Below are 22,833 nucleotides of genomic sequence, written 5' to 3' on the forward strand. Positions count from 1 at the left end.
TAAAATTATTTACCCAGCTGAGACATCACAGAAATATGAGCGTCATTTTAATCACTCAAAATGTTTTTCATCAAGGAAAACATAGTCGTTCCATCAGCTTAAACACCAATTATTTGATTTTGTTTAAAAACCCTCGAGACAAATTGCAAATCAATGTTTTAGCAAATCAAATATATCCTAACCAAAAAAAATATTTCATGGAGAGTTTTCAAGACGCTACGTCAGAACCGTACGGTTATTTAATTGTGGATTTAAAAGCGGAAACGCCAGACTCTTTCCGTCTCCGTACGGGTTTACTTCCGGATCAACTCACCGCGGTGTATTTGTCTAAAACAGAGCCATGTCAGCCCGTATAAAACGCAACGCCAAGATTCTACGTGCTTTGTCACGTATGAAACCTCGCCAACGTCAGGAGTTTTTAAAAGGGTGCTCCGATGACGTTCTGAAGGCTTTATGCGAAATAGCTTTAAACGTGATCAAAGGAAATATACGTCTATCGCCGCGTCAATTTCGAAAGTTGTCTAAAAGCAAAGAATTGCTCAGACAGTTGCTTCATAACAAAACTAGCCTTTTTAAAAAAAAGAAGCTTTTAGTCGGTCAGAAAGGCGGATTTCTACCCATACTCTTAGCAGCCGCTGCGCCTCTGATCGGCGAACTGATAGGTGGCTTAATAAGGAAATAAACGATGGCTTCTCAAAAAATGTTTATGGTGACCCCCCAACAATTACGTCAGCTTGTTAAACCTACGATACGGGACGTGGCTGAAGAGAATCTTGACTCTGAAATGAAATTAATTATGCAGGAGACGGGATTAACGCCGTATGAGAAAATTAAAAAATACAATGCGCTGTTACAGCGTTATCTGAAGTTGATGAGAGCCGGTCTACACGAAAGTGCAACTCCCACTGAACCGCCCACTGTGACGGCTGAGCCTACGTCAGCTGTAGAAACAGCAGCTGACACACTCATTAATGAAACGCTACAGAATCTTCCTGTACGCGGAAGAAAAAACGCCGAGTACCTGCTGAAAATGACACGATTAAACTGGACTCCGACGGGGGAATTTAAATATAAAGGCGATGTGCAGAAAGGATCACACATCCTTGACTTGATTAAAAGCATCAGCAACCCGTTAAAAAAACATACACAATCAGAACCGACGGGTTGGACTCCTTTCCTAAAAACTCTAGTAGAAAAAAATGTACCCTTATCTATCGTGTCCAATCCGCTAGCGAAACGTCAGATTACGCAACTCAGGAATGGAGGGGTTGTACTTCCGGATTCTGAAGACGTTTTGAAGAAAAAAAAGAAAAAACCGAGGAGAAATATCATTTTATCACCAAGCTGGAGCGATGTCCCCACTTTGAAGAAATGGATCAGCTTTACACCTTAACTCTCTTGTTTGTTCAATAAAACTTTATTCAAAACAAATTTCACAGTCCGTGACATTCTTTAAACATTTCAAGAGTACAATTCACCTGTGTGTAGTAAACATCATGACGTTTGATGCAATTTGAAAATTTTTTAACAAAATGATAAACCATAGCATCATTTTTATCTACATTTTTATGATATTTAGACATAATTTGTTTCAGAGAAAGTCCACAAGCCTTATGACACAGGAAAAAAACACAATGCTGGCCACAACGGTCGGATGCAAAACTCTGTAGCTGACGATCCTGATATTGTATTCGTGAACAACGTTCTGTTAGAAAATTCAGGATGTTTTCAGGGTAATATTTAAATTCAGGCGATAGACCGTAAGAGTCAAAAAATGTCCCGAGGCCATTTTGTTCCACAGCTAGCGCCAACCAGTGTTCACCGGGTAAATGGACAGGATGAGTGTTTACCACAAAGTAGGCTGGTAGTCGAATGTTTTTTGGGACGGCAGACAGCTGATCAGACGCGTACACGCCACCAAAATAATCTCCCAGCAGGTTCGATAATATGCCGTCCAATTCGTGATTATCCATTAATAATAATCCACCAATACCTCTCTCTTTGAGTTTATCTCCAGAATGGAGTCGTAACACGCATACACAATGAGTGTAGCCGTGGCTCTCAGAGGTTCTCCAAAGCGCATCTCCATCCTCAGGTTGCCGGTGGAAACGGTTGAAAGTGCCTCCGAGTCATCCGCTGTGTTCAGATTAAAGGCAAAGAGTGTATACCCCTGTTGATATTCCAACCTATTAATCGATAGAGGCAAATCTTTCAATTGTCTTGAAGTGGCTGTAAACAGATTATAAAATTCTCTGACCGATGTTCCCTGGTAAAAAGTAGGTTGAAAGGCTTTCGATGGAATCTGTTTTCCGTCTCTGGACAACGCCAGATATTCCACATTCATGTGGCGAAAATTAAAAGGCGAAAGATCTCGACGTCCTGTGTAAGCTTCGTGATCCACTAATCCTAAAACGATATATTTAGGAATGGCGCCGAGAAAGAGGTTCTCCAGATTACATATCCTTGAATTTTGTGGAATGGAATAAGTTTTGACGGTCACGCGTGAGAGCGGGTACATGGCGTTTGCTTTTAGTAAAGCAGACTCGTGACCCAAACGTACGGCGGGTGAAATATTAACTTTCTTCACAAAAAGCGATGCACCCAGGAGTTTCAGCTTGTAGGTGGAATCACGCGCCCCCATCAGACAAAACGCATCACACTCGCGTGTCAGTTTAATTCTGAGATCGACGGAATTTAAAAGAAGTCTTTCACAGAAAAATATATCAGAATGCAGGGGTCCTATCAGATCCACTTCTCTGGAGTTTTCTGTAAAAGTCGCTCGTTGATTAAGGCCTAAATTGCGTCCGTTAATTACAACGGTGGAATCGTGCGCGCCTGCGGTGTCTTTGAAGAACAATCCCGCGCTGAATTGAGAATTCAAACTCGCTTCAGAAAAGTTCAGCAGGGTTTCGATGATCGCTCTTGTTGGTCTCTCTTCCGTTAGACCAAGCACGGGTACGGAGTAGATGGAGTTAAACACCTTTTAAGTTGACAGAACGAGGAGACAAATGATCAGAAGTCCATTCACTGTTTCGCCGCTCATGAGGGGGAGAGTCTCTGCAGCAAGTCCCGCGACCTGCTCTTGCCAGATGCTTCGGACAGACTCTCGCCGTTCTGCTGAAAACGGCTGATTTTTATTGAAGATTACAGGAATGTTACATACGTAGTTTGCCATACACACACGTAATTCTGCCATCTGCACCTGCAGACGCACGTCAGCTAATAGCCTTGTTAATGAAAGACCAATTCATCCCAAGGACATGCAACCTTGAGATGATCAGGACACATCCTGCAACATCCTTTGCTAACAAAGACAGTTGTTCTTGTATTGAGGAACTGAAGGAAGGAACGCTTTCACTCCCTTATGCAGCTGTTCAGCTTGAGCAGAAAAGGCACAGAGAGGTCTTTGATATTATAACAAGATTCCATGAAAAGGCATATAATAATGTATTTATGATAATATATAAGGGGCAAAAGTGAGAGATACATATTTAATCATATAAAAGAGCTTATAATAATATATGAAAGAGCTTATATGAGAGATATATATTTTCAATCCCCCTTTTGAACTCTTTTAAGAGTTCAATAAAGATATAAGAAATCAAAACAATAACACCAAATTCCATCAAAAAGAATCCAATAAGCAAAGTTTTAAAATACCAATACAAACAACCAATCAGATTACATTTACTCATCTTTCTAGCAGTAAACTAATACAAAAAACATGATCATACTTTCAACTGAACATGTTACAACATGTATGGATCGCATGCAACTCCATATGAGGGCGAAAAACCCTAATTATCATATGTTTATAGGGAAAATTCCCCCATGTCCCCCCATTTGTCATATCTCAATTTTGGGGCGAACACCTGTTGGCATAGAGTGTGCATGCCTAGGACATCAATGATCAACAAAAAATAAAACAAAACAAACAAAAAAATCATAAAAATGAACTGGTGAAGGGATGGTTACATAAATCACTGAACATTCTCACACTCTAACAACATCTTCTTCATCATGAGAGTCATCACTATCATCAGAGAGTTCCCCTCCCAAATAGATGTTAGGATTGGCTAGTAACAAGGGCATCTGGATAATTGGGTCAGCAGGTGGAGGGTGTAAAATATTACCCTTGTAAAATAAATGAGGGTGTTAAATACAACCCTTGTAGAATGTTCATAGGGTGGCTACTTCTTCCCCCTGTTGAGGACCCTTCACTGGCTCCAGGCAGCTGCAGGGGGTGATGATGTCATGATTCTCGTCCTGCAGGATGTGGTGGCAGCTTGGCATGCTACTGCAGTCAGCTACTTCTCTTCCTGGTTTTTGGATCCTTTCTCTGGTTAGGCAGATGTCAGCTGCTTCTCTTCCAGGTTAGGCTCCTCCCGTCCAGCCGGACAGCGTGTGATGTCCTCTCCGTGATCCTGTATGGCCCGGTCCACCTCGGTTCCGTCCACTTCCTTTTGGTGACTTTTAGCAGGACCCAGACGCCTGGCACCGAAGACGAAGCCTCTTCGTGTGTGTAGTTTTGGTCCAATGAAGGCTTTCTCGACTTGTGCAGTCCAATTGAGCTTTGGCAGATAGTTGGTAGGAAGATTCACACTCCGGCCGGACCAGAAGTTCCCCGGACCGATCGCCTAGGGATTAGAGGTTATGCACAAAAATGTCCTAGCTCTTACTGACCCTAGCCTCTGATACCTTCAACATCAGACACATACAGTTACGAACAGCAAGCGCAATTAAAGGTACAGTGACATCACGACATGGACACACAGACACACAAACACATACACATGCACATACACAGAGAGAGAGGGAGAGAGTAAGAATGTGTGTGGGAGAAAGAAATGAGTGGGATCCACTTTGCCACCAGCATCTCCACCTGTGTCACAGAGAAAAAATTGCAAAGAAATTAAAACATAAAGCAAACAACAATAATTCAATGAGTATAAATGATCAAACTAAAATATACAACCATGCATGGGTTTTATAACAGTTCCAGCAACACTGGAGATGATGCCTTGTACAATGAATTCTTAAGATGTCCTTCATTAATTAGAGGTTATAACCAAATTGTTTCAGGATCCTGAATTTGAATTTGAATTGGTTAATTTACTCAGAATAGTCCAATGTCTTTGTTGATGTTTCTCAAGGCTCGGCCATGCCCATATAGATAAAATAAGCAAACAAACAAGACAAACACAGTCAAACACACGGTCCATACACGTCTCTGTGCCCTCACACACCAAGCAAATGTCAGACCGAAGCGAAAGTGTGAAAACACTTAACCTAACGCTAAATCAGTGGAAAGAAAAAATAAGACCTAAAGCGTGTAATCAAATTAATCCAACAAAACTTCCCATAACTGCCGTTCTAAACTCATGTTGCGGTGTGATCTCTCCAATTAAAAATTAGGACAACCACTTTTACTATCAATTCAACCAAAAAGTTTCAGGTTGTCCCTTACCTAAACTACTTGTCTTTCTTACCTTCTTTATTTTATTATTTTTTAAGAACCTCACTTAGCACAAGAAATCCTAAGAATTAATTCACTACTTAAGGTTAATTTGTAAATAACGAAACTGCAGTTACAGGTTTGTTTGTGCATAGTATTGGTAATCAGCAGTTTTTTTTCCTTATCTCCACATCTAGAAGTGTGTTTCTGTGCTACTTCTCCATCTATAACACAAGTTAGTATCATCCTTAAAGCATCTGAAATTAAGCTGCATTGCTAAATCAATAACGTGATTTGTGCTAAGAAATACTCCCCTATCCTCTTCCTTTTTCCAGTGGCGCTGAATGACAGATTTTAGATCAATTTAACGTTTTATGACTATTACGTTTCATTTAATTAATTTTGCTTTTTCTCTCTTATTTTTATCTATTTATTTATTTATGTTATTTATTTATTTATCATGCCATCCTGCGATGATAATCCTAAAGACTTGTTAGCCAATTTGTCGTCAAAAAGGCCAATTAAAAATATTATGTTAAAGATTTCACAAGATAAAAAATGTGAACATAATTTTTATCGAATGAGGGGTACCATTTATTCAATATCTTGTAACATTATTTTCTACCTCACTATTGTCTCGGATGAGATGTTCCATGAATCATTTAGTCAGCTGAATGCCAAATTATTCATTTAATGTTTATTTTTATGCAATGAATGGAATGGGATGGAACGTTATTATAAACTGTCCGGAAATTTGCGCATGTTTGCTCGAAGGAGAGAACTGTTGAAGCCTAAAGCGTTCTCCTAGACTTATAAATAGACACCGTTTCCTTAACCAATGAAAATAAGTGATGACGCTGATGTATTCCGTTTTGAAAAGAAAATAAGGCTTTACTGCATGTCCGCTGCAGCTGAGAATCCTAGGACAATAAAGATTATATTGACGTCCAATGGTGAGTTGGGCTGAAATCCAGGTTACTAATCCTATTATTTATTTATTTATTGATATTATTATTATCTTTTTTTAGGCTAACTTTCTCAGTTAACTATGTTCTACAGTAGTTTAGTAAATTTTCCACAGTTCTGACATTTCATCAATTCAACTGGTTGTTGCCAAAAAGCCTTGTTCATTACCTGACTGCAGCAAGCAATCTTTTACTGGGTGTAACCATAGGAAACAGTCTCTTTTGAGCCTCTCTTTGTAAGTCCAGGATGACCACCGTCATTGATTAAAGTTCACATGTTGGCACACATGCTCCCCCTTTTGTACTTTGTTTCATCAGCAGCAGGGCAAATAAGTTTCTGCCTCTTTGTCCATCTTGTAGTGCTCCCCGTCTTGATGTTATGAGTCACAGTTTTTGGTGAGGGCTTCCAGGTTCTCTTTGTATAGAAGTCAGACCCAAACATTCTTTGCAGCTGGTTGTGACAGGCCCACCCAGTAAAGTTCATGCCTCCACAATGCACAGCAAACGTTTTCCTTAAATATGTTGATTGAGTTGAAAGGACAGAACTTTCTCTTTTACAAATCAAAATCAACGAAGGTTTCTAATATTTAGTCAACTTTATTGACTCAAAGGTAAATCTAGACTATTTCCTATGCACAATTTTTTCTGAATCATCAAATTAGTTCTACACAGGTTTTAAACTTTAGGCACAATCTATCCCAAATGCAAGATCCCTCCTTTCATTTTTTATTTATCTATTTTATTTTGGGAAAATAACTACCAGTTTTTAACTCAAAACAGCCTAGTACAGTTTCTAGCCAGGTTACAGGAAATAATACTTAGTTTATCTGTTTTTTCATTATTCAGCGTCCCAAAATCCAGCCATTAACGTTAATGGTTCTTAAAGTTGAGGTAAGACAATTATTGGATTTTGTTTTATAGCAAGATTTAACAAATATTTTATTTCCTGACTGATTATTTGTTAATTTTATGGTTTTCATAAAGATGATCCTGAGAGGTTCAGAGCTGCTTTTCGCAGTACCCTGTGCTATTTTTAGACTGCGGGACTCCTGTGTGTAAAAGTGGGTGGAGTCAGGTCCCCAGGCTGAAACTCCAGTCATTCTCACTAAATCTGTCCGAGAGGAAGGATCTCCTGAATACCCTAACCAGAAGCCTTAAGGTACGTCCAAAACACCGAAAAATATCCTTTCTAAAGTCACAAATTGCTTAAAACTGCATGTTACACAGGAAAACTGTGAGAGCGAGGGAGTCCAGCTGACTCCACGGCCCATAATCAGACAAAATACTTCCTTTATAACCACGACCATACAACTTTTGTATTTTAAAGGATTTTCTTGTCCTCACACTAACGATAAATTCTTTTTCTATTGTTTCCACAGTCTCTCGAACTAAATAACCGTCTAGTAAAAACATGGACCGCACCCTGTTTCTCAAGCAGCTGCTCCCTCTATTAAAAACTGAGTCATTCAGAAGATCCAGCGAAAGCAGCTCATGCAAGAAGACACACATTCACTCATTCACAAGGCACAGAGACATTCTTTGTTTGTCACAGTCTCTTTTTATTATTATTATTATTTTTTTAAGGTAAGTCAGTTCGTCACTTATTTATTCTCTCTCTATATATATATAATATTTTAAGCACAGAATTTATTTAACACTGCACTGGTTATTTTCAGAATTTAATGCTTACTATGCTTTTAAGCAGGCCTTATGTAACATTAGAGCAAATCCAATTGCAATTTTTTTGAGAGCGCTCTGAGGAATAGTTTATATATTTATTTTCTGCAGATCTGTTTTGATTTTACTGTTTAGCAGCTATATGACTATATTTCTAAAATAAAGCTGTCATTTACATCCTTACTTGCGTTTCTTGGTGGTTTTTTCCCTTTTTTCATCTCCAGGTCACTTAACCCCCAGATCGGGGTCACTCACATGCTGCCCCACACACAAATGATTATCACGCTTCTACACTACATATGTATATATATGTATACACATATACATACATACACACATACATATGCATATGTTACTTTAAAAACCTTTTATTTATTAACTTATGGTGTTCTGTTCAAAGACTGATCAGAACAGGGTTGCAGAATTTGAATTTTGCGTAGCTCCAAACATTAATTTTAGCACTGCAGTGTAATTTACATATACGAGTTGCAACTTTTTAAAGCTCTTATTTATCTTATTTATTTATTTTCTGGTACCGCATCAGGCCTTCACACACACACCCAGCGCTGTACACTCACACACACACACACACGGAGCTCCCAAAACTCTGCTCTGCATTCTGCACTCTCCTAGTGCTGCACTTTCAATCCAGAGCCGTAAGCAGCCTCTTGCTGCGCCTCACACACACAGGCTGAACTCAGCTTACACACACAGTGAAGCTTGTCTACAGCTGTGCCTTTTTTCTCTCGATTCTGCAGCCTTCACTTCCCAAATCTTTCTCCAGTTACCTCTACTGTTAACATCTACCCCTTTTTTCTTCATCGCCTCTTCCGCTGACTTTCTCAATAAAACCTTATTTCTCGTGGCTTCAACTGGGCTGCTTGTCATATTTAAACATTGCTCATTTTATGCAAAAACAGCCAAAAGCACGCAGAAATAGCCAAAAGCACTGCTCTCTTCACAGAAGCAGTCAAAACATTTATCATCTTATGCAAAAACAGTTACCTCAGAACATTTTTCTCATCTCATGCATAAGGCCCTTGACCTTAAAATCCAGGGAGCTCTCTTTAGCCTCCCCTTCCCTTAACACAAAACCAGGTCCTTGACCTGTGGACTTTTAGGGTTCCCACACCTATGGATCCAGCCAAGCATTATATAACCTCGTTATATATTCTATCCGCTCGTCAGCAAATAGTGTGGTCAGCCACGACCTGGAAAATGGAATTTAGGACCTTGTCCTGGGCCTCCAACCCTTCTTTAAATGGAATTTAGAGCTTATTAATGCTCTGGGCCTCCAACCCTTCTTTAAATGGAATTTAGAGCTTATTAATGCTCTGGGCCTCCAACCCCTATGGAATTTAGAGCTTATTAATGCTCTGGGCCTCCAACCCCTTTTTCTGTACTATTTCCTTTTCTCATTTACTCATTAAATCATTAGAAAATCCTCATTTCATTTCACCATTAAACCATTACAAAAAAATCTCTTATTCTTTCTGCACTTGTCTCCACTTTCTTCTCCAACTATTATTTTAGGACCACAGCTACTATGATTCTGGACACAAAGGCTTTGGATAAATCCAATGAGCAGATTTTAGATAATAGGCTCTGCTCACCTTGTTTTCCACCGCGGTGTTCTGTGCCAAGATCGTTCGCTGGGTCAGTAGGTCGAATCATCCTCCAAAAACTCCTTTTTCTTCAAAAAGAAAAAATCCTGTTCGTGACGCCAAATTTGTTGGTCTCTCTTCCGTTAGACCAAGCACGGGTACGGAGTAGATGGAGTTAAACACCTTTTAAGTTGACAGAACGAGGAGACAAATGATCAGAAGTCCATTCACTGTTTCGCCGCTCATGAGGGGGAGAGTCTCTGCAGCAAGTCCCGCGACCTGCTCTTGCCAGATGCTTCGGACAGACTCTCGCCGTTCTGCTGAAAACGGCTGATTTTTATTGAAGATTACAGGAATGTTACATACGTAGTTTGCCATACACACACGTAATTCTGCCATCTGCACCTGCAGACGCACGTCAGCTAATAGCCTTGTTAATGAAAGACCAATTCATCCCAAGGACATGCAACCTTGAGATGATCAGGACACATCCTGCAACATCCTTTGCTAACAAAGACAGTTGTTCTTGTATTGAGGAACTGAAGGAAGGAACGCTTTCACTCCCTTATGCAGCTGTTCAGCTTGAGCAGAAAAGGCACAGAGAGGTCTTTGATATTATAACAAGATTCCATGAAAAGGCATATAATAATGTATTTATGATAATATATAAGGGGCAAAAGTGAGAGATACATATTTAATCATATAAAAGAGCTTATAATAATATATGAAAGAGCTTATATGAGAGATATATATTTTCACTCTGTAGGGGTGCGTGGCGCTGGACTGTGAAATCAGACGATCGCCGAGAACCACGTCACATTGTGAGAAAATCGTGTTTAACGGGTAATTAATCAGACCGGTGGCAGCACCATCATCTAGCGGGCTGCCGTCATCGTTTGTAATTTTCACCCGCAAAAATAGAAGAGTGTCGTTTAAATCCAAATATTTTTCTCCATCTCCGGGGACAAAAAATTCTACAGGCCCGCCGTCCGTCAGGGCCGCTATGGGTAAAATTTCGCTGTAGATCTTATCTTCGATAGACAACTGAGTCATGGGTACGGTGAAGAGATCCAGTTCACTCAGCGTACATTCTGACGATTTGCTGTGGAGCAGTGACATGATTAAAAAATATCAGAGCCCGTCTGGCGAGACTTCTTCCTCTTTTGCTTGCGTTTTGTAACTGGAGGTTTGATGCGTCGGTCGCTTCGTGATGTAGATGTCTTTAAACGCCTGCCGGGGGGTCTTTTGCGAACACGCCTCGACAGAACCATGAGGCCTGACCCCTCTTGGGCATTAGGGTCATTGATTTTACCGACGGCTCTCGTCAACACATCTGACACGATTCCTGTAGCGGCCTTTTTGAGATGCGGTTTAGCCAGAGCAAATCCTTTTTTAACAAAAGGTGATATGAATCGAAACAGTCTTGAAAATATCGATCCAAAGCCACGTCCGTACATATAAGGAACACCGCTAAAACCTGGTAAACCATGACCGGCCTGAGTGACGTAATAATTGATAAAACGGTTGGGATCGTTTCTCTGCAGGTGATAAATCATGTCTGCAAGACGTACGAGTGTAACTGACTCTCTCGCCCTGTTTCACGAGCGTTATATTATTGTATTTCTCTGATGTGCGGGCCTGAAATGAAGCCTCACCGTTGTTTTTCCGTATAAGAAGTGAATCGGCTCATTCTGATCAAATTTTATTTCGATATGAATGCTTTCTATATGATTCGTAGAAACGCTGATGTAATCCACAGGATTAAACACATGAGTGACAGTGTGACCGAAGGTCCCTTCAACTTTCACCGTACGTAATAAAGGCGCAAAGACGTCCCCGACCAACTGCTCGGTCACGACATCCGTGTAGCAGTAAAATTGATATAGACCGCCTGTTAAATCGGGTGGGTGAGGCGCCGATTTGATAGGTTCATCGATGCCTGAAGTACCTTCAGGCGTCAACCACTCACCCGCGTTGAAACCTAACAGATAGGCCAGAGGCGCTAAAAATCTAAATTCTATTTCATCACCGATCTGATATTTGAGAATGGGGTCGGGGAATCTGTGAATGAGATAGAAATCAGGATCAATCTTTCTCATAGCAGTCTCACATTCCATTCTAAGTGTTTGGATAGCTTTATAATATCCGGGAGTAATCGGAGCTCTGTTGATTTTCTTAGGTTCTTTCACTCGTCGCCATTCAACAAACGCACGATCGTTCGGTAAATTAAACCACGAGTGTACGTAAGTGATTTCAGACAGTCCCACTTGCCACCTGCCATTGAGATTGATGTGACGGGCTAGATCGGTTCTGTAACTGGCAATCGTGTTATTTTTAAACACCTCGTTACTGGCGTTAGAGGGCAATGTGATATAAAAACCCTCCTCTTGTCTCAGATCCATTTTTTTATTGTATCTGTTTTTTAAACGTCGTGCAGGTCTGAGGCTTTAATCCAACTGGAAAGTTTTTGAGGCCATCCAAGCCATTTAACAAACACTTGCTTCTGGCCTCTGTAAGTTCTGCGCTTTAAAATTTTTTCAACGTGGAAGGATCGTTCGGTCGATAAGTTTACTTTCTGCAATTCGGGTTCATAAAATGACCCTTCAATTTTTTCCCCATCAAAATCTTTGAGTTTATAAACCGGCGGTGCTCGATGAAGACACTGGTCTACTGTGAACAGCTCGTGCGTGAAACTCTGCTCATATTTTTTATCAAAAACACCTCTGAGTTTGGAAATTCTCACAACGTCACCCCTGTTAAACTTCATTTTCTTTGCAGGCTTCGGTGCGGTGGTCCCGTAAAGGTTGCGAAACACTTGCCATTGATTTTCCGTGTTAACTTCAAAGGGGGCCATTTTGATAGAAGTGTGGTAGCTATGATTATAACCTTTCACCAAATCTTGAATTACATCTATGTAGCGATGGGTGTTTTTGGCTGTGAAATATCTCCACATTCTACCTTTTAGAGTCCTGTTAAATCTCTCCACAACGCTGGCCTTTACGCTGCTGGCTGTGGCAAAATGCACAATTTCGTGTTTCTTCATGAGGGCTTCAAATTTCTTATTAAAAAATTCTTTACCGGAATCCGTTTGCAATTTTTTAGGGACACCGCTGTCTTTCAAAACTGAAGCAAAAGCTTCTGTAACATCTTTCCCCGATTTGTTTTTCAGGGCTCGTACATAGGCTTTCTTTGAAAATACATCTATGACGGTTAATAGGTAATTGAAGCCGTCGTTTGATTTTGACAAGGCCTGCATGTCGCATAAGTCAGCTTGAAACTGTTTTAGCGGCCCTGAGACAAAAACCTTATTTCTCGGAAAATGAACTCTTGCAGGTTTGTGAAGTGTATAGGCGTCTTGTTCTGAGAGAAAATCGCGAGCCTTATCCGATGAAACTTTCTCCCCAATATCTTGTTGTAAACCGGTTCTAAACCTTTCCACACCACCGTAACTACCCTGATGTTCTGGTGTAAAATAAACCTTTTTCATTACCTCCTCCATCTCTGATGAATGGTTGGCAAAAATGATGCATATTTGTTTTCATTAGTTCTTTTTATTTCATAAATTGTACACACACAATCTAATCATACTGTAAAAACAGCAGTCATCAAATATAATCACACAGTCTAATCATACTGTAAAAAACAGCCGTCAAATATAATCTAAACACTAGTCAGAACTAAAAACAGTCGTCAAATATAATGAATAAAATCACACAGTCTAATCAGAACTAAAATCTAATGACGCTACCGTCAGAACTAAAATCTAATCATACTGTCGTCAAATATAATAATAAAGTTGTAGAAGAGACCCTCCGCAGCTCGCTCACTCCATCACCACCCCGGACAGCGCGTCCAGGTCAGCTTTGGACAGGCGATCGTACACCGGAAAAATGTCTTTGTGAATGGGCATCACAGCCCTGAATCCGTGCAGCTGCGTCACAGCCATGGTGAACAGAATCTCAGTGTCCAGAGGCTGGAAGCCGTGCAGACTGAGAAAACTTTGAAGAGCCGGAATCAGTTTAGGTGTTAAAACCCTGCGAATAATGTCCGTAAAGTGAAAATCGTAAAATAATTCATTTTCAGCTACGTAAAGACATTCGTGTTGCCGTTGACTGGGGTGATCGATCTTGCATCCGTGGCAGATGGTTGGTAAGTGAGCTTTGATCGCCATGTTGACCAAGTGAAGAAGACCCATTTTCACACGGTCTACTTTGTCTTCTGAAAACACCCAGTCTGTCACGTTCTGAGGATGTTAGGACCCAAATATGCAGTTACCCAGGATGACACGAGGCAGAGATGATGAAAAAGTAAAATTCTTTATTTTGAAGGCGGAACAAAAGTAAATCCAGGCAGCGAGCCAGAAGTCCAAAATTCCAGATAAGCTCTGGAGATCAAAAACTCTAGAAAGTCCAAGGGGCAAAGAACACTGGTAATCCAAACGAGACGAGACTGACAGAATAACAAACATTCAATGGACCGACAAGAACACAGAGACAGACAGGGCTTAAATACGCTGGGAGAAGTGATTAGGGAAAATGGGAGCAGGTGTGTGAAGTGAGAGCTGGAGGGAAGACAGGTGAACCTAATAATCAAAATGGGCAAACAGAAACAGAGGAGGGCCAAATAAACCTAAGAAACTCTAAGACACCAAAACTAAATCTAAAGGCTGCGGGAAGGACTAATACACACACACCAAGGCACTAATATATAAACGGGAAAGGGGAATGGGCAAGCACACACACACACAGAACAACACACACACACACACACAAACACACAAACTGAGCAGGAGACTGGATCTCACACACACACGTTGAGCTGGGGACAAGGAAGCTGGGGACTACAAGGACACAGAATGTAAACGAGACCTGGAGGACCTGGGGAAGAATGAGATGACACAAAACCTGGGAGGACTAGACTTAAAGGACTATAAACATAAGACACTAAACTGACACGCAGAAAAAGGACACATGAGGGCGCCAAAGAGCTACAGCATAAGACACACAACAGGGATACAGACAAGGACACATGAGGGCGCTAAAGGGCTACAACACAAGGGGAGAACATGGAGTGGAGCACAAGAGGAGCTGGGGAACAAAGAGACACAAGAGGGAATCTAGAGAGGGATGGAGGACACCAGGAGACACATGGGGAAGACAGACGCAGACCATGACAGTACCCCCCCCTCTAAGGGCGGATACCAGACGACCATAAGACAGACAAACACCACAAGCAAAAGACAAGACCAAAACCAGACACGAAACAACCAGAGGGAGGGAGAGGAGGGAGCAAACAAAACACAACCCAAAAAGGGGCGGGCGAGGAGGGAACAGAAGAGTCTGGGGGGCCGGCGACGGGGAACCAGGAGCTGGGACTGTAGGAGTCTGGGGGGCCGGCGACGGGGAACCAGGAGCCTGGACTGTAGGAGTCTGGGGGGCCGGCGACGGGGAACCAGGAGCCTGGACTGTGTCAGCCTGGGGGGCCGGCGACGGGGAACCAGGAGCCGGGACTGTGGGAGTCTGGGGGGCCGGCGACGGGGAACCAGGAGCCTGGACTGTAGGAGTGTGGTGATAGGGGAAACTGGACCAAGACTAAGACTGAGAGGGAAAACTGGACCAAGACTAAGACTGAGAGGGGAAACTGGACCAAGACTAAGACTAAGAGGGGACACAGGACCAAGACTAAAACTAAGAGGGGACACAGGATCAAGACTAAGACTAAGAGGGGACACAGGATCAAGACCAAGACTAAGAGGGGACACAGGATCACTACCGACAGGGGACACTGGACAAAGACCATGACTAAGAGGGGACACAGGACCACTACCAACAGGGGACTCTGGACAAAGACCACGACTACGAGGGGACACAGACTGGGGAACTTCAGACTGGGGAACTTGAGGGGGCGTAGACTGGGGAACTTCAGACAGGGGAACTTGAGGGGACGTAGACTGGGGAACGTCAGACTGGGGAACTTGAGGGGACGTAGACTGGGGAACGTCAGCCTGGGGAACTTGAGGGGACGTAGACTGGGGAACGTCAGCCTGGGGAACTTGAGGGGACGTAGACTGGGGAACTTCAGACTGGGGAACTTGAGGGGACATAGACTGGGGAACTTCAGACTGGGGAACTTGAGGGGACATAGACTGGGGAACTTCAGACTGGGGAACTTGAGGGGACATAGACTGGGGAACGTCAAACTGGGAGGCTTGAAGTGACTGGAAGGCTTGAGGTGACTGGAAGGCTAGAGACTGGGAGGCTTGAGGTGACTGGAAGGCTAGAGACTGGGAGGCTTGAGGTGACTGGAAGGCTAGAGACTGGGAGGCTTGAGGTGACTGGAAGGCTTGAGGTGACTGGGAGGCTAGAGACTGGGAGGCTAGAGACTGGGAGGCTAGAGACTGGGAGGCTAGAGACTGGGAGGCTAGAGACTGGGAGGCTAGAGACTGGGAGGCTAGAGACTGGGAGGCTAGAGACTGGGAGGCTAGAGACTGGGAGGCTAGAGACTGGGAGGCTAGAGACTGGGAGGCTTGAGGTGACTGGAGGGCTTGAGGTGACTGGAGGGCTTGAGGTGACTGGAAGGCTAGAGACTGGGAGGCTTGTGACTCGGGAGGCTGGGAGACTTGAACACTCGAGATGGGAACACTTGAGGCTTGGGGAACTGGAACACGTGTGGGGAGACTTGAGACAGAGATGTCCGCTTCAGAGCAGGAGGGGGCGACGTCGGCTTCAGAGCCGGGCGAGTCTGCTTCAGAGCCGGAGGGGGCGACGTCGGCTTCAGAGCCGGGCGCGTCTGCTTCAGAGCCAGAGGGGGCGACGTCGGCTTCAGAGCCGGGCGCGTCTGCTTCAGAGCCGGAGGGGGCGACGTCGGCTTCAGAGCCGGAGGGGGCGCCGTCTGCTTCGGAGCCGGAGGGGGCGCCGTCTGCTTTGGGGCCCGGGGACGTGGGAGCACCGTCTGCTTCGGGGCCGGAGGGAGCGACGTCTGCTTCGGGGCCCGGGGACGTGGGAGCGTCTGCTTCGGGGCCCGGGGACGTGGGAGCGTCTGCTTCGGGGCCCGGGGACGTGGGAGCGTCTGCTTCGGGGCCCGGGGACGTGGGAGCGTCTGCTTCGGGGCCCGGGGACGTGGGAGCGTCTGCTTCGGGGCCCGGGGACGTGGGAGCGTCTGCTTCGGGGCCCGGGGACGTGGGAGCGTCTGCTTCGGGGCCCGGGGACGTGGGAGCGTCTGCTTCGGGGCCCGGGGACGTGGGAGCGTCTGCTTCGGGGCCCGGGGACGTGGGAGCGTCTGCTTCGGGGCCCGGGGACGTGGGAGCGTCTGCTTCGGGGCCCGAGCCGGGTACGTCTGCTTCGGGGCTCGAGCCGGGTACGTCTGCTTCGGGACTCGAGCCGGGTACGTCTGCTTCGGGACTCGAGCCGGGTACGTCTGCTTCGGGACTCGAGCCGGGTACGTCTGCTTCGGGACTCGAGCCGGGTACGTCTGCTTCGGGACTCGAGCCGGGTACGTCTGCTTCGGGACTCGAGCCGGGTACGTCTGCTTCGGGACTCGAGCCGGGTACGTCTGCTTCGGGACTCGAGCCGGGTACGTCTGCTTCGGGACTCGAGCCGGGTACGTCTGCTTCGGGACTCGAGCCGGGTACGTCTGCTTCGGGACTCGAGCCGGGTACGTCTGCTTCGGGACTCGAGCCGGGTACGTCTGTTTCGGGGCTCGAGCCGGGTACGTCTGCTTCGGGGCTCGAGCCAGGTACGTCTGCTTCGGGGCTCGAGCCGGGTGGCGTCCGCTTCTGGACCACCGCTGAGGCGAGGTGCGATGCGTCCACCTGGACCACCGCTGAGGCGAGGTGCGATGCGTCCACCTGGACCACCGCTGAGGCGAGGTGCGATGCGTCCACCTGGACCACCGCTGAGGCGAGGTGCGATGCGTCCACCTGGACCACCGCTGAGGCGAGGTGCGATGCGTCCACCTGGACCACCGCTGAGGCGAGGTGCGATGCGTCCACCTGGACCACCGCTGAGGCGAGGTGCGATGCGTCCACCTGGACCACCGCTGAGGCGAGGTGCGATGCGTCCACCTGGACCACCGCTGAGGCGAGGTGCGATGCGTCCACCTGGACCACCGCTGAGGCGAGGTGCGATGCGTCCCCTTGGACCACCGCTGAGGCGAGGTGCGATGCGTCCCCTTGGACCACCGCTGAGGCGAGGTGCGATGCGTCCCCTTGGACCACCGCTGAGGTGAGGTGTGACTCAGACGCAGGTCTCCGAGTAGGGGCCTCTGAGATAGGCGGCACCACTCTGGCCTCAGTAGAGTGCTGGTGATGGCGTTGTCGTCTACGATGAGCACGACTCCTAGGAGGTGCGGGGGTGACTTCAACAGGTGCGGAGGAAGTGATACAGCCCACCGGAGATGAAGTGGTGGCGCTGTCAGAACCTGGTGAGGGTGTGGTGGTGTACTCCATCTGAGAAGCTGAGGTGGCATCAACATGCATAGGAGAGATTGAAATGAATCCGGTTCTGATGGTCTGAGATGGGGAGTTGATGCAGTCCGGATCAGGTGAGGGTGTGGCGGTGTGACCCATCTGAGATGCTGAGGTGGCATCAGCGACTGGTGGAGGAGGATCTCGGCCAAAAGTGCGGAGGAGCAATGCAGCAAAGTCCCAAAAAGACACAGCCTTAAGATCCTCTATGTCGAACCGGTCAGCAACCCACCGCATGGCTTTACCCCTCAACCAGAGCACCATATACGACACCTTGTTGAACTCTGAAGATTCCAAGTCCAAACAACGGGCACAGTCCCGAATGAAACCCATACAAAGGTCTGGATCACCGTCATAATAGAACATCTCCTGTGTACCTGGAGTTCCTGCTGGGTCCTGTTCTGGTCGGTCCATTCTGTCACGTTCTGAGGATGTTAGGACCCAAATATGCAGTTACCCAGGATGACACGAGGCAGAGATGATGAAAAAGTAAAATTCTTTATTTTGAAGGCGGAACAAAAGTAAATCCAGGCAGCGAGCCAGAAGTCCAAAATTCCAGATAAGCTCTGGAGATCAAAAACTCTAGAAAGTCCAAGGGGCAAAGAACACTGGTAATCCAAACGAGACGAGACTGACAGAATAACAAACATTCAATGGACCGACAAGAACACAGAGACAGACAGGGCTTAAATACGCTGGGAGAAGTGATTAGGGAAAATGGGAGCAGGTGTGTGAAGTGAGAGCTGGAGGGAAGACAGGTGAACCTAATAATCAAAATGGGCAAACAGAAACAGAGGAGGGCCAAATAAACCTAAGAAACTCTAAGACACCAAAACTAAATCTAAAGGCTGCGGGAAGGACTAATACACACACACCAAGGCACTAATATATAAACGGGAAAGGGGAATGGACAAGCACACACACACACAGAACAACACACACACACACACACAAACACACAAACTGAGCAGGAGACTGGATCTCACACACACACGTTGAGCTGGGGACAAGGAAGCTGGGGACTACAAGGACACAGAATGTAAACGAGACCTGGAGGACCTGGGGAAGAATGAGATGACACAAAACCTGGGAGGACTAGACTTAAAGGACTATAAACATAAGACACTAAACTGACACGCAGAAAAAGGACACATGAGGGCGCCAAAGAGCTACAGCATAAGACACACAACAGGGATACAGACAAGGACACATGAGGGCGCTAAAGGGCTACAACACAAGGGGAGAACATGGAGTGGAGCACAAGAGGAGCTGGGGAACAAAGAGACACAAGAGGGAATCTAGAGAGGGATGGAGGACACCAGGAGACACATGGGGAAGACAGACGCAGACCATGACACAGTCAGGCAGACGGTGAGGCTCCTCATCGGTGCTCTGGATGTCGAGGGGTTGCACATCCTCCTCCTCCTCATGACCTGGCGGCGGCTCAGGGTTTGATGTCACCAAAGGTGGATCAGCCCCATCGACCCAGGGCCTGAATGGTACGTTCTCCGGAACCTCCATGATGGTGGGGAGTCGTGGTAGGTTATCCTCTGGAAAACACGATGGGGCCGATGCGGGCCTCGGACTGCCGTTGTATCTCGGCGGTGGTGGTGATGGTAGCGATCTGGACCTCGGACTGGTGTTGTATCTCGGTGGTGATGAATCCGTTAGTACCCAGCTCGGTGGTGGGCTCCAAAGGTCTTTAAGGGTCGTCTGATTGTAGAACCCCGTCATGCTGATGCTTAGATCGTCTGGATGAAATGGTTTCTAACTGTAAGCTCTTTATAACTAGTGCTGGATGGGGGGCGTGGTATGATGATGCAACCTCCTCCTCCTCCTCCTAAGGCAGGTCTTAGAACTCCAGCTTTTTTCGCACTGTCAGAATGTCGTTCCAACAGCGGCTGGTACGAAAAAATGAAGTAATACGATCCTCCACTTCATTTATTTTTTCACACCAGGCTTCGAAAGGTACAACCTGTAGAAGGCGGTAAATTCCGCATACAGAATGCACATTCTCCAGCACAAAAAAGAGCTCAAATCCTCTCACACGGACCGAGGCCTTGAACATCCACTCTCCATCAGCATCCTCTTCCCCCTCCCATGAAGCGCTGAATGCTGTCACAGCGTTCTGGATTTCATCCAACGTTGGAAGAGCTTGCGGCCCGCTGCGATTGACTGGCGGACGAGGTCTCTCAGGATCATCTCTGTGCACCTTGCGTGGAACAGCCAGCCTGAGCACAGCCCAATCGTTGTAGGAGAGAACCGCTGGTGAGTTTGATAAATAGGATTTAAGAGGTTCGCCCTCAGCCACATCTTGGATTAAACACAGTTCCTTAGTGTCGTAGCTGAACCGGTATCCAAAACTACCGGTATAACCGTAAGGTTCCAACTGCCATATTTGCTCCAAGATCTCTTTACCGCCGAAAGGAGGAACCTGCACTCTGCAGATGTAAAATGTAGATTTGCGGGGCGCTCCAATTCCAGCCGGCATCTGATGTATAGCGATGGATTTTTCACAAAGCATGGTTTTTGACAGCGGCATATCCACGCTCTCTTCTTTCACTTTTTGAGTTGAAGTTGAAGCGTCTGATGTAGTAGACACTTCTTCAGCGCGGCCTGGTGCTTCATTCAGCTCCTCGTGGTTCATCATTTTTTCTTAGAGCTCGGCTTTTCACCATTCGGACAGATCTGAGCTTTTAAAGAGTTAAACACAATAGGATTACACTCAGAAGGGAGGGGCTGTGGGAACCGATGGGCTATCACAAAAAGAAACCACACACCATTACACACATTAGCCTATGACGTGGGATATCATGGACGCTCAACAATACGTCATTGATGATGCGGCGTGGGGGGTCTAGACCATCTGGACACGTTCAACAATACGCCATTGATGATGCGGCGTGGGGGGTCTAGACCATCTGGACACGTTCAACAATACGCCATTGATGATGCGGCGTGGGGGGTCTAAACCATCTGGACGATCAACAATACACCTGCCCATTTGATTAATGATACGGAAGGGGGGGGCAAAGATTGAACAATACACCTGCCCATTTGATTAATGATAGGAAGGGGGGGGGCAAGGTCAAGGGTCAAATGAACAATAGGAATGAAAGGTCAAAGAACAATAGACCTGTCAAAATGTTTGACGAAAGGTGTCTTATAATCCTCTCTGAAGCATATCAGCAAAGTCTCTTGGGCTCTCAGCTCTCAGGTTAAACTTGACTGAATAGATTACTCCACATCAGTTCGACCCTCAAATGATAGATATGCATGTAGAATCCGATCCTTGTGAGGAAAGCTCTCCCCTTATGTGTGTTCAAAGAGTTCAATGACACGGCTGACAGCAGTATGAGTCAGCAGAAATATGAGAACACAATTAGAATATTTTAGTTATTTTTGGACAAATGTGTCAACATTTAATTTAAATTGAATAAATATGAACTTTACTTTTTAAACAACTAATAAGTAAAAGCATGAACTAACCTGCAGTGCATTCCTCAACACAAGGCAAAAATGTATTGACAGTAGCAAATGATCATCACAGTTGTGGACGCCATCTTGCCAGTCTTGATCGCTACACCATGTCACAGTTGGGGCAAACTTTCCTGTATGTCGATGTACCTAAAAGGATAAAAAAACATGTTACAATTACATCCTAGAGCTGGAATGATGGAAACTACAGTTAACTATATTTCTAATCAAAGCATTGAAAATTGCAAACCTTTAACTACACCGTTATGAGTCACTATTTTAGCAGTTGCAGTTATCAGCTGAGGACCAACAAGAGTGTTCTGTCCACATTGTGTGCATGTAGTCTCAGATGGAATGAGATGTGTGGGGAATCCATGAGAGTCTTGGCGTCTCTGCTGCTGGTGATCAGTGTTTTGGAAGATCGGAAGGTATTTTCTTGTGAGCAATCAAATACTTGATCATCCTTTCAGCTGCTCGATCTGGATAAAACGCTTATATTGGGTGAAATCTGCCTAGCCCACCATCTCCTCGCATTGTTTTATTTTGAAACGTATTTTATTTTGAAATGAGGAAGTGGGATTCTCCCCTTTGGTTGTTTTGTAGTGATGGGAATTCAGCTCACCAAAAAGAGCCATCTCTTTCGGCTCCCAAGTGGCTCCTCAGATTTTCTGTTGCGTAGAGTACATTTATAACCAAAATAATGCTAAACTATATGTAAAATAATTTACTAATGTAAAAAATAGCAATATATCAAATACTTATCATTTCTATGGATTTAATAACAGAACACTAAGAAATCTCCACTTTCGGACAGCTGGCACTCATTTTCTCACCGTCTTCGTCCCACTCTCCTCCCTCTCGCTCGCCTTTTTCCTCCTCCTCGTTCCCTCTCGTCTCCCTCCTCCCACATGTGCTCTGCTGTGTGTCTGAGTCTTATCCTCACTCTTCCCCGCCCCTACTGCTCTGTGTGTGGACAGTCTGGACACACAGTTACACCAAGGCAGGGGGGAGGGGGGAGGGGACGGCTCCCAATGACGAGTTGGTGTTGTGCCATAAATCGACTCGCTGCCAAAAAATGATCAGCCACCGCGGGATCGCGCACGGTTAGGGTAATTGCATTTCTAGACGAAATTCCCCGGCATTTTGCCCTAAAACTCAGCATATCTAGCAATATGGACATTCAGAAAGCAG

General features: G+C 45.4%; 1 protein-coding gene across 1 annotated transcript in view; it reads left to right on the top strand.

The window, feature by feature from the left end:
* The window catches only part of LOC129157228 (zinc finger protein 234-like), a 159,285-nt gene that overhangs the window by 118,347 nt on the left and 18,105 nt on the right, over positions 1-22,833 (top strand). The gene's annotated exons all lie outside the window — the stretch shown is intronic.

This window comes from Nothobranchius furzeri, chromosome 12 (assembly GCF_043380555.1).
Source record: "Nothobranchius furzeri strain GRZ-AD chromosome 12, NfurGRZ-RIMD1, whole genome shotgun sequence".
Classification (NCBI taxonomy): Eukaryota; Metazoa; Chordata; class Actinopteri; order Cyprinodontiformes; family Nothobranchiidae; genus Nothobranchius; species Nothobranchius furzeri.